Source organism: Neophocaena asiaeorientalis, unplaced genomic scaffold (genome assembly GCF_003031525.2).
Source record: "Neophocaena asiaeorientalis asiaeorientalis breed wild unplaced genomic scaffold, Neophocaena_asiaeorientalis_V1.1 scaffold114, whole genome shotgun sequence".
NCBI lineage: Eukaryota > Metazoa > Chordata > Mammalia > Artiodactyla > Phocoenidae > Neophocaena > Neophocaena asiaeorientalis.
Window position 1 is genome coordinate 7199868 of NW_020173116.1, and position 12339 is coordinate 7212206.

Consider the following 12339-nt stretch of genomic DNA (forward strand, 5'->3'; position numbering starts at 1 on the left):
GGCTTTGCTTCTCAGGGGCCAAGGCCAAAGGAGAGGGTCACCACCATGCCCTGCCCACCCCAGCCTTGGGCCAGACTGGCTGTACGTCCAACCAGGAGGGGTCTGGCTCCCACTCTGGGATGCAAATTGGCCGCATGTCTGCATGGCAGAAAGTGTCTCCCTTGGAAGCAGCCTAGGAGGGTGGTGCCTGTTCTCAGCGCCCACCAATATTCAGTCCTGTATATTTTAATAAAATAAACTTGACAAAGGAGAGGGACTCTTGTTGGCTTTATCCCGGCTCTGAAATTTGGTCCAGCCCCTCCCATCCCTGCTATGAGGCATGGCCTCTGCCCAGGGCCACACTGGTAAATGTTTAACATTCCCCAAATTGTAGCATTTGCCGATTTCCACACTCAATTTCAAGTTCCCAGTGTGCCATCAGTGAAGGCGGAGCGAAGAAGAGATGCCCGCGGTTGGGAAGCATTTATGAGAAGCTCCAGCCCTGCAGCCTGTACACAGAGCCACGAGGTAGGGTAACTCCTTGAGGTGCCATTTGTAGTTCATTCCCAAGTCATTTCTCTCTGCCGGTTCCAGGAAGTCGTTTCTGCGTGTCCCCTTGGCTGGAGGGTGCAGGTCACAGGGCAGAAGCAGAATTTGCCTGAAGACATCTTCCTTTCCTGGGTCAGTGAGGGTTATGCTAGAGGAGGGGCAAGAAGTGGGAAGCTGAGGGGAGGAGAGGAAGGGGTTCCCCAACTCAGGGATGGGGAGACGGAGGTTCTGAGGGGTCCGCTAGTGCTTCAAGGGCCAGCGCCCAGGCCATGTGACGTCACCTCCAATGTTTGGCTGATGGGTGTGTCATCAGTAACCGGGAGGATAGATGGCGGGAGCCCCCTTCCACCACCAAACACACCGAAGGCTCCAGTCTACCGGAGCCCCAGGGCCTTGGCACAATCCAGGCAAGGGAGCCCTGACCTTGCTGCCTGGGATGGGATGTCCTGCGTTTGCACGGGCTGGCCACTGCTGAGAACGTTTGCCGTGGCCACAGCCTGTTGGGCACAGCCGGGAAAGCTGGGCTGAAAGATGTTGGGGCCCCCTCAGCCGTTAAAGAGTGGAGCCAGGACTTGGACCCAGGCGGGTGGCTCCAGGCCAGGTGTCAGCACTGAACTGCCCATTTCCCGATGGAGCTTTCTATTTCATCTTAAGCATGTCTTCACCTGGCTGAGCCTCCGTTGCCTTGTCTGTAAAATGAGCAGAACAGTCTCTGATAGGATTGCTCTGATGATGGATGATGATTATTTACTAGCCTCTCTGTAGAAGGGTGATTCATGTCAATAAGAGGAAGGACAGACCTTTCGGAAGGAGTTTCCAGGTGCTGCAAATGAATCTCTGATGGTCTCCAGTTGCCCTGGAAACCCCAAGGCCCATTTGGGGGCCAGCTGGCTAAGGCTATCCATACACCCCACCCTCCCACCACCCCTCACTGTGTGGCCGCACTGACCTGCCCAGGGCCAGGAGTAAGAGCTGAGCACCCCATGGGCCTGGCTTGACTCCTTCATTCTCACAAAGACCTATGGAGGAAGGCCCTTGTTACAAACTTTACGGCCTCAGGTTCCCTGGAGGCAAAACCTCTGGGTCCAAGTGCTTTGCTTCCCATTGACCACCAGGGGGCGACGGTACCACACACCAGCCTTGTCACCAATTTCTTGCCCTAGGGTCGCCCCCCAACACACACCGTCCCTCGAAGCTGACTTGGAAGGGAAGCTACTTGTCATTTCTTTCAAGACCTCAAAGACATTTTCATATTCCAGCCTCATTCTCCACTTGGTTTTCCCTCAGGAAATTATATCAAGTAATGATTCCACAGGCACACACACAGAGTCCACTGAGCTGGACACAGTTGCCAACCCAAAGTGGGTCCTGTGCCCCCTCCTAGCCCTCTCGCCAATTCACAGGGGCCCTGGCCCTTCGGGTTAGGGGAGCACCAGAGGCCAGCCAGCTCCGGTTTCACGTGATCAGCTATAATCACGTGGACTTTGCCTGAACAGAGAATGGGCAGGCTTTAGCTGCCTGCGGAGCGAGCTCTGTGGGGTTCAGAGACTGAAGAAGAGAGCGGGGTAGAGTCAGGGCCCAATCTGCACAGGGAGCAGTGTCTGTGGGCCGGAACCAGAGCCAGCCAAGATGAGGGCAACTGGAAGAAACTACCTTGCCGTTGGCCAGAGCCGCGAGGTCCTGGAGGGACCGTGTAATGGGAGTGGGCCTGGCAGGAAGGCCCGGTGTGGCCCTGGAAAGGATTCAGGGCCTCCTGAGCAGGCACCTGATCGTGGCCCTTTCTTGGGTGGTGGCACCAGCCGGGGAACCACCCGACCCACAGATCGCCCCCTGACAGCTGCCCCGACTGCCAAGGGCCGCCAGCCTTAGAACCGGGCTCCCTGCCAACTGCGGTGTGCCTTTTTGTTCCGTCTGTTCCTCTAGCAGGAAAGGCCACCTTCCCTCTAACTCTCCTGCCCCAGCCCTACCTGTCTTTGCTCTTACACAGCGACCCAGGCACAGGGCTCCCTCTGTTCAGCTTTCTTGGCTGGCTTTGCACATTATTGAACCCCTGTGTTTGCAGGATCTACGTCTGCCCATCCCCCTGCCTGACATGGCCTCCTCCATTCCCCTGGCAAGAAAAGGCCTTTGGGAGCTCCTCTCCCACCGATGTGGGCGCCATGGGGGCAATGAGGAAGGTCAGCTGATTGCACCTCAGTCTTCTGCCTCCGCAGCATCCTCCCTCTTCTCCTGGCAGCGCCTGAGGGTCCCTCTTCCACTGTCTATCCGTGCAGTCCTGGGGTCCACCCGACCTCCAAGACCAGGCCCAAGTCAACTGGTGCATTACCCACCCCCCTACTCCCCAGTCACAGTGGCTGGCTGGGGGGCGGGCAGCCAACCTGATTGCCCCTGATGAGGCCCAGGGAGACCTGTGCTGGGAATGCTGGGAAAGACGCTGCTCCCTCCCTATCTGAAGCTGAGGGGGGAGTCCTGGAGCTGTTGTTGCCGTTTGGCCACTATGAGGAGGCATGGGAATGCAGCCAGTGCAGAAGATGGCCTGATTGAGGGGTGAAGAGGAAGAAAACAAGACTGGGGGGGGGTCAGCCCTTGAGCTCAAAATCAAACTGCACCTCAAGCAACCCCCCACTCCCCAATCTCTAGACTCTTCAGTCATAAGAGTCACTAATAGGATTCACCCTCCCCCCGAAGCCAGTTAAAACTGGGTTGACTGGTACTTTCAGCTGAAAAATTCTCGACTGCCACGGCCACTAACGTCAGGCTGTGGTGGTGAACGTGCTTGGCAGACTCCAGCGGGCCGTGAAGGAAGAGGGGCCAGGGGCCGGCACGCCCGGCGCTGTCTCCCCTGCCTGGCTGCGGACATCTTGCAAGCATTCCCCCCTGGAGCCCCCACAAGACGGGCACCCAAGACGGGTGGCACAGGGGGAGGGGATTGATCAATAAGGCTGCTGCACTGAAGGTCATAGGGAAGGACGCCATGGCGACAGCCTGGTGGGGGAGGAGGGAGGCGGGGGTGTGGGTGTCTCAGGCCCTGAGCCTGCAGGGTCAAGGGCCAGCTCTCAACGGCACCAGGGTCAAAATCTCTTTGAAACAGCTGTGCTGGCTGGCAGTGTAGGGCGCCTCAGCCGGCCTGAGCAACATTCTCATAGCACCAACAAGACTATTCCTTAAAAGATAACACTCCTTCTTGATCTTGTAAGGGGCCACGATGACGCTTAGGTCTGGACTGTGTAAACTGTCAATAATGTGTCATTTAATGTCCAGCCCTCTGCCTCAAAAAACTGATAGAACCATGCCTTGACTTCTAATGAGTGGAACAGTTCTCAGAGCTTTCTGAGATGCTGTTCCCAGGTTATAATCCTCCATTTGACTCGAATAAAAATTTTCATTTCTTTCTTAGATCGACTAAGTTTTTCATTGATATGCATGACGTAGCCGGCAGGATATCAGAGACACCTGCCAGAGGGCACCTGGAGTTTACCCGGAACCAGAACCAGCATGGCCCATTGAGCCCCACCGGCTTCTCGGTACTCCTCAGGTGTTCCGGGGAGTTCTCCTGATATCCGGATCTCATTGTTTGAGTGATGATCCTGAAAATTTTAAGCTGCTTCGCTTAAGACTTGGAGTCTTTAGGGGCACCCGTGCATTTCTTAGGCAGGACGTAGGGGGTTTGGGTAAGAGGCCCAGGGAAACATAGGTGGCTTTTTGTTAAAATGGGCTTAAATCGAAAAACAAAATGAGTTGATATATGGTCTGAACAAAACTTTTGCTACTGAAATGAGAGGCTGAATTCTTCAGCTCTGAAGAATAAGGGAGACCCAGTCAAACCTTAAGTAAATACTGCTCGTCCGGGCAGACGGGCAGCGAGACAGAGGCTGGTAACCTAGCGCTCCGAGCACCCCTGATGGTTTTAGGCTGTCACACTGTTACTGAATTAAGTCGTATGGACCCTGCTCGGGCCCTAGCCTGGCCGAGGCTCTCTGCCTCTGCAGGGGAGGGTTCTTTTTCCCTTAGGGTTCAAGTAGGCAAATAAGGAAACCTAAGCTGAGATGGACACAGCACAAGCCGCATTCAGTGGCCAAAGACTGGAGAAGCAGGAGCTAAGTTCATAGATCAACTTCTCGCCCACCTGGTAAGAGGGGTTTAATTAAAAAAAATAAAGCAAAGGGAGGAGGGATGAGGCTAATAATGGGAAGGCATATGCATTAGTCTACTGGGGAAGGGGCAGTGCTTTCTCCACCCCCTTTTTAGCCTTTTTTGGTCCAGGTGTGTCATTTACTATGCTAAAGTAGTGAAATCAACATGTAATGAGACTCAGGGTGTGTTGGAGGTCAGATTCATCACCATCTTGTGGTCCCAGCTGGTTCCATCTGGGGTTTGTTTGTAGCTTCCTTTCTTATCTCTGGACCCTTTAACTTAAAGATTGACATTAACTCGGGCTAAAGGTGGGGTTGGCAGGTTTGAGCAAAGACCTGGAGCAGCTCTGGTAACACCAGGGAGACTCACCAGGCCATGTAAGTGTCCAACTGACCCAAGGGTAACTCCTCAGCACACATGCAGTCCACCACACTGTCCTCAGAAAGTTGTTCAGATCGTAGCTCATATCTGAATTAGGCCGCAAAATTAATACTGGGAAATTATGCCTCAAAGGCCAGACAGCTTCCATGCAAACAGCCACCTGTGGGAATACCAGCTGGATTTATATATACTTGCAAGTACTTAATTGGGAACTAAAGGAAATCGGGCCCTAAAATGGCCAAGATGGGGTTCTTTGGGCACTCCAAAACAATTTTGAGCGCACAGTTAAAGCCGGCAGTCTTCTGGATCTGCGCCTGCAGGGTCTACTGGAAACAACAGTGGTAAGTGCTTTTCACTTTTCTAAAATTAGATTAGCAAGGAAAAATATTTGTAGGGCTACCTCCTTGGATCCTTTGAAGTGGAGAAACATCTAAATTGCTGAAATTTTAGGGAGCTCTCATCTTAAATTATTGTACCTTTTTAAATTGGTATGCAGAAGCCCCCAAAGGCCTCAAAATTCCCAAATAGCCTCACTGAAAGACTTGTACAGGCTAATCAAAGATTAATGGTATAAAAGGTGCCTAAAACTCTACTGCTCCCCTCTATCTTCCTTTATTGGGGTACTCAATTTTCTGTCTGAATTGCCTTTCCACTCAGAAGACCCTATTAAATCATTACCTTTAGAAATGGAACCACCTGAGGCTGTAGGCAAATCTCTTCAGATCAAAGGCCGAACCAGGGGCCACAGTTAGTTTAAAGAACTTCTTAAACCCAGGGAGGCTCCACAAAAGTGTTTGTAAATGGATTACCAACATGAGAGGCTACCGGTCTGAATAAACTGACCATAGCTGAAGTTTAGAGCCTGATAGGAATTTTTTTTTGAGGGAGAGGGGGCTTTTCCCTTAAGCTAAATGAGGGAAAGTAAAACATTCCAGCATAGGAGAATGGGTATGTCAGTCCTTTGCTATCGTTGAGGAGGCCACCCAATTCTTTGAGGAATTAAAAACAACTATCCTGGGCTTCCCTGGTGGCACAGTGGTTGAGAGTCCGCCTGCCGATGCAGGGGGCACGGGTTCGTGCCTTGGTCCGGGAGGATCCCACGTGCCGCGGAGCGGCTGGACCCGTGAGCCATGGCCGCTGAGCCTGCGCATCCAGAGCCTGTGTTCCGCAACGGGAGAGGCCACAACAGTAAGAGGCCCGTGTACCGCAAAATAAAAAAAACCCAACTATCCTTGTTTCACAAATCTAGTCTTTATAGGGCCGGAGGTCTGGCTCCAGAAATAATCCAAAGCTCGCCAATTCTTGTATCACACTGAAGAAAGAAATTCTATGAGAAGGTATATGTTTCTAGAGGTTATAAAATACATTCATAAGTGCCAATCAGGAAATCCTGATATGACAAACAGTTCACAATTACTTCTTGGTTTTCTCTAGAGGTTAAGGTTTTAAGGTTAAGAATTATAACATATGTAATAAAGCTACTAAAATAATCAGGGAAACATTTCAATATGCAAGGAAAATACGAGGCGTGTTTTCAGTGGAAGGAGGGTATAAAGAATGGAAATGCATTTTGTTCTGAGTTGTTGTTCCTGGGTTATAATCCTCAATTTGGCTCAAATAAAATTTTCCATTTCTTTCTTAGATCAACTGATTATTTTTTCATTGACAGATGAGTAGGAGTGAGTCAGGTAAAGGGGTGGAAGGGTGGGGAGACAGCCCTGCCCAGAATCAGGGGCTGGGTTGATGAGGCCAGAGCCCGGATTGTGGGCGCAAAAGTGGGTGAAGTGGGGAGGGCAGCAGGACGGAGACACAGGCCGGGGGCAAGGTCCCCTGAAGGCTTTGGCCTGGTCCTGAGAACAGGAAGCCACTGATAAGGGTGCTGTCACATGAGTGTTTTGAAAATCCCCCTCTGAGTGAAACTGGATACCAGATTGGAGGAGGCCGAGTGGACGCAGGGACCCAGCCGAGGGGGCTGATGTGGTCTGTTATCGCTGCAAAGCTGTCGTGGATTATCATCACATCCCATAGTGATTCTGGTTCAAGGTCTTTTGTGCACTTGCAATCAGACAGTGGCTGGGGAAGGGGTCATCTGATAGCTGCAGTGTTTACGGCAAATCAGGGCGGGAAGTCACCACGTCGGACACTAGGACTGTGGAGCCTGTCCATACCTTCTTCTGAGATATCTACTCTCCTTTCGAGAAACAGCTCTGGCTCGCTCTTGGGCTTTGATAGAGACTGAACACCTAGCCATGCTATCAAGTGGCCATGAGGCCTGAGCTTTCCGGAGCAACCTGGGTGTTGTCGGACCCCCTACCCGGAAGGTTGGATGTGCAGCAGCAATCTGTCGTCAGTGGAAGCAGTAGAGATGAGGCTGAGCTTCAGCAGGTGTGAGAGGTACAATTAAGTTATAGGAGCAGATGGCTCAGGTTCCTTTGAACCAACTCCAGTCACGCCGCCTCCTCTGCCTCAACCCGTGACTGAGGCTTCCTGGGATATTCTTTAGGGTCCATTTACTGAGGATGAAAAGACTAACCACAATTGAAAGATGGGTCTGCATGATATGGTGCTGACACCTCCCAAAAGTTATAAGCTGCAGCATGACCATTTCCTTCGAGGATGACCCTGAAGGTCAATGGTAAAGAAAAATCCTCCCTGTGCATAGGACTTGGGCAGCCTATTTGATTTTCTGGAGCAGTAGATGAGCAGAAGTTTGAATCTACTGGTCATTGATTCATGGTCAGTTGCTAATGGTTTGGCTTCATGGTCAAGGGCTTGGATGGAACAGGAACAGAAGATCGGAGAATTAGTCAGGGTTCACCAGAGAATAGAACCAACATACGTAGATAGAGAGAGAGAGAGATAATTTAAGAAAATGGCTTATGTGATAGTGAAGGCTTTAAATGTCCAAACTCTAATGGGGTAAGGTTAGCAGGCTGGAGATTCTGGGAAGAGTTGCAGCTTGAGTTGAAAGGCCATCTGCCAGCAAAATTCCCTTTTGCTTGGGGGAGGTCAGTCTTTGTTCTATTAAGGCATTCAACTGATTGGGCAAGGCCCACCCACAGTATGGAGGGCAATGTGCTTCGCTCAGAGTCCACTGATTTAAATGTCAATTTCATCCAAAAAACACCCTCACAGAAACATCCAGAATAATTTTTTTTTTTTGCGGTATGCGGGCCTCTCACCATTGCGGCCTCTCCCATTGCGGAGCACAGGCTCCAGACGCGCAGGCCCAGTGGCCATGGCTCACGGGCCCAGATGCTCCGCGGCATGTGGGATCTTCCCGGACCGGGGCACGAACCCGTGTCCCCTGCATCGGCAGGCGGACTCTCAACCACTGCGCCACCAGGGAAGCCCCTCTGCTGATTTTTGATGGTTCTTTATAATATCCTAGATATGAGTTCTTTGTTAGATACGTAGTTTGCAAATCTTTTCTCCCGGTTGGTTCTTTCATACTCTTAGCATCCTTTTGCAGAGCAGAAGCTTTTAATTTTGATTAAGTCTACTTCATCGATCTTTTTCTTATATTATGTTTTTGGTGAACATCTATGAAACTTTCACGAAGATTATTGAACTAGCCTTGCATTCTTGGAATAAAGCCCACTTAGTCATGGTAGAGAATTATTTTTATATATTGCTGAATTATATTTGCTAATGCTTTGTTTTGAATCTATAAGAGATATTGGTTTGTAGTTGTCTTTTTTTTTAATACTGTCTTTGTTTTTTGTTACCAGGGTAACACCAGCTTCATAAAATGAATTAAAGCATTGTTCTACCTCTTCTATTTTCTGGAATAGATTATGTAGAAATTGGTGTTTATTCTTTAAATATTTGGTAGGATTCTCCAGTGAAATCATCTGGGACTGGATAGTTCTTTTTCAGGAGTTTTTAAACTACAGTTTAAATTTCCTTAATAGATATAGTGTTATTCAAATAATCTATTTCATATTGGGTGAATTGTGATAGTCTGTATTTCAAGGAATTGGTCAATTTCACTGAGGTTGTCAAATTTATGTGTGTGTACTTGTTTATAGTGGCCTCTTAGTATCTTTTTGATGACTTCAGGGTCTATAGTGATATCACCTGTTTCATTCCTGATATTGGTAATTTGTGTTTTCTTCTTTTTTCCTTTGTCATTCTTGGTAGAAGTTTGTCATTTCATTGATCGTTTCAAAGAAACATCTTTGTGTTTCATTGATTTCCTCCACTATATTTCTGGTTTCTATTACATCGATTTTTTTTTGCTCTTTATTATTTCCTTCTTTCTGCTTGCTTTGGGTTTATTTTGCTCTTCTTTTTCTAGGAGCTAGGAGGAGCTAAGCTTATTGATTTGAGAATTTTCCTCTTTTCTAAAATAAGAATTTGGAGCTATACATTTCCTTCTGAGTACTGTCTTAGCTGTGCCCCACGAATTTTGATATGTTACTTTTCATTTTCATTAAGTCAGCCTCCATGACACCCAGGGAGGAGAGCATCTTTGTTACTGCCCAGCAGGGTGGGAGCTTCAGTTCCCCACATGGCCTCCACTGTGAAGGGTGACCTTGCTACTGCCCAGCAGGGAGGACCGTTCAGGCTCCCCACTTTCCCTTCTCTGATCCACCCCGCTCACCACTCTGACATGGGGGAAGGGTTGAGGCACTTCATTACAGCCTGGCAAGGGTGAAAATCTAGGCTCCCTACTCTGCCTTGTTGGTGGGCATGGGACCACAGTTTTTTTCTGCGTCGTCTGGCTGGAGTACAGCAGTTACTATCTAAATTTTCTGTTTTGCTAGGCTGTCCCTTTGCTGGTCCTTTGACTCAAGAACAGGATTTTCTTGGGGCTTTTTGTGTCTGCACCCACTGGCATTTCCAGGCTGCCAGCTTCCTCAGGACCAAGTCTGGTTACATGAGAAAAAAGAACCCAGAGAACTCACTGCTGCACCATCTCACTGGTGTGCAGACCCCAGGCCAGTCTGCCTCCTCACCTCCTTTTCAGAGTCTTATGTTTGCCTCGTACAGGCTTTTAGCTGTACGTAGCAGGAGGAATAGGAACAAGTGTTTCTCCATTATTCTGGATACAGACGTCCTCTGGCTGATTTTAAGATTTTCTCTTTTTATCACTAGTATTGAACACCTTGATTATGCTATGCCATGGTGTAGTTTTCCTCATGTGTTTTGTGCTTGGGGGTTACTGAGATGCTTGGATAGTGGGTTTATAGTTTTCATCAAGTTTAGAAAAGTCTCAGCCATTATTTCTTCAAATATATATTTTTTTGTTTTCCCTTCCCTCTCCTCTACTTTAGGAATACAATTACACATATATTAAGTGGTTTGGATTTTCCCCGCAGCTCACTGATGGTCTTTTCAGTATGTTTAAATCATATTGTACTCGATTTCACTTTGGATACTTCCTAGTGCTATGTTCTCCCTTTTTAAAGAAAAAAGTTTGCTGGAAACACCTCTTTGGGGGAGGAGACACCACACTTCTCAATAAAGAGAAACATTTTTACAGTCTGGAGATCTTTTTTTTTTTTTTTTTGGTAATACCTATTATGCCAAGAATTTATAGGGAATGAGTTCCAACAGCTCAGGCTCCTTTCCATGGTTCTCACAGGTGCAGAACCAATGCCTGCATTTCTCTGGGTGGAGCTGCCTGTGTTTCAGTTGAGCCCAAGTACCTTTTGCTCTGGCTGCCTTCTTTTTTCTGATCGTTTTCCTTCACATGTTTCAGGAAGCTGTCTCAGCTCCTAGAGTGCTTAACATGTTCAATACGTACGTTAATTTTCTTGGCAAGACTCTTGCCCTTGTTTGTTTGCAACAATGCTGGCAGCATGTTGGGAACACACCGTAGGCTCTTCCAGTTTTGCCGTGGGAACAGCGGTGGGCTTTTCTTTTTGAGTAGTGCCAATCCCCTTGATGTCAACATCACCTTTCTTGTAGATTCACACGTATGTGGCTAAAGGAACAACTCCATGTCTTCTAAAAGGCCTAGAGAACATTTATCTATCGGAAGCCTCTCCTCTTTCCTTTTGTGTTGGTCATTTCGGCAAATTATCAGAAGATAGAGGTGCCAGCCCCAAAGCTAGAGCTATGTTTCCAAATTCACTAATCTTTTCTTCTGCAGTGTTGAATCTACCATTAATCCAGATTAATGGTAACTGGATATCTCAGATATTGCAGTTTACATCAATAGATATTGCAGTTTACATCAATAGAAGTTTGGTTTGGGTCTTTTTTTTTTTTTAACTCCCCTGTCTCTACTTTTTTTTTTTTAATATTTATTTTGGCTGCGCCGGGTCTTACTTGCACGTGCAGGATCTTTGTGAAGGCATGCAGGATCTTTAGTTGCGGCATGTGGGCTCTTAGTTGCAGCATGCGGGATCTAGTTCCCTGACCAGGGATCGAACCTGGGTCCCCTGCATTGGGAGCATGGAGTTTTAACCACTGGACCACCGGGGAAGTCCCTCTACTTAACATTTGAACACACGGAGTACAGTTATAAAAAACAGTTATAATGTCCTTGTCGGTTAATCCTAACATCTGTCAGTTTTGAGTTGGATTAAATTGCTTTACTATTCTGAGTCATGTTTTCCTGCTTCTTTCCAAGCTGGGTAACCTTTTTTTTTTTTTTTTTGCGGTATGCGGGCCTCTCACTGTTGTGGCCTCTTGCGTTGCAGAGCACAGGTTCCGGACGCGCAGGCTCAGCAGCCATGGCTCACGGGCCCAGCCGCTCCACGGCATGTGGGATCTTCCCGGACCGGGGCACGAACCCGTGTCCCCTGCATCGGCAGGCAGACTCTCAACCACTGTGCCACCAGGGAAGACAAGCTGGGTAATCTTTGATTAGATACCAGATCTTGTGAAGTTTACCTTGTTGGATGCTAGATATATTTTTAAAATTTTCTATAAACATGATTGAGCTTGGTCTGTGATGTACTTAAGTTACTTGGAGACAAGTTTGATCCTTTTGTGTCTTGATTTTACGATTTGTCAGGCAGGACTGGAGCATTGTTTAGTCTGGGTTCATTATTCCCCATTATGGAGGCAAGATCTTTATGCGTACTCTACTCGATATTCCATGAATTCTGTGTCTTTCCAGTCAGACTAGTGGGAAGAGGCACATGTTCCTGGCCCTGTCAATCTCTTAACACTGTTCCCTCTAATTCTTTCTGATGAATCTTTCCCTGGTCTCAGGTCGTTGCCTCACAGGCATGCACTGCTCACCACTCTGCTGAATACTCGAGGGGGAACATCTGCAGATCTGTGTTCCCTTTCTGCCCAGGTCTCCTGCCTAGTACTACGCCAGGCTCTCTTTAGCAT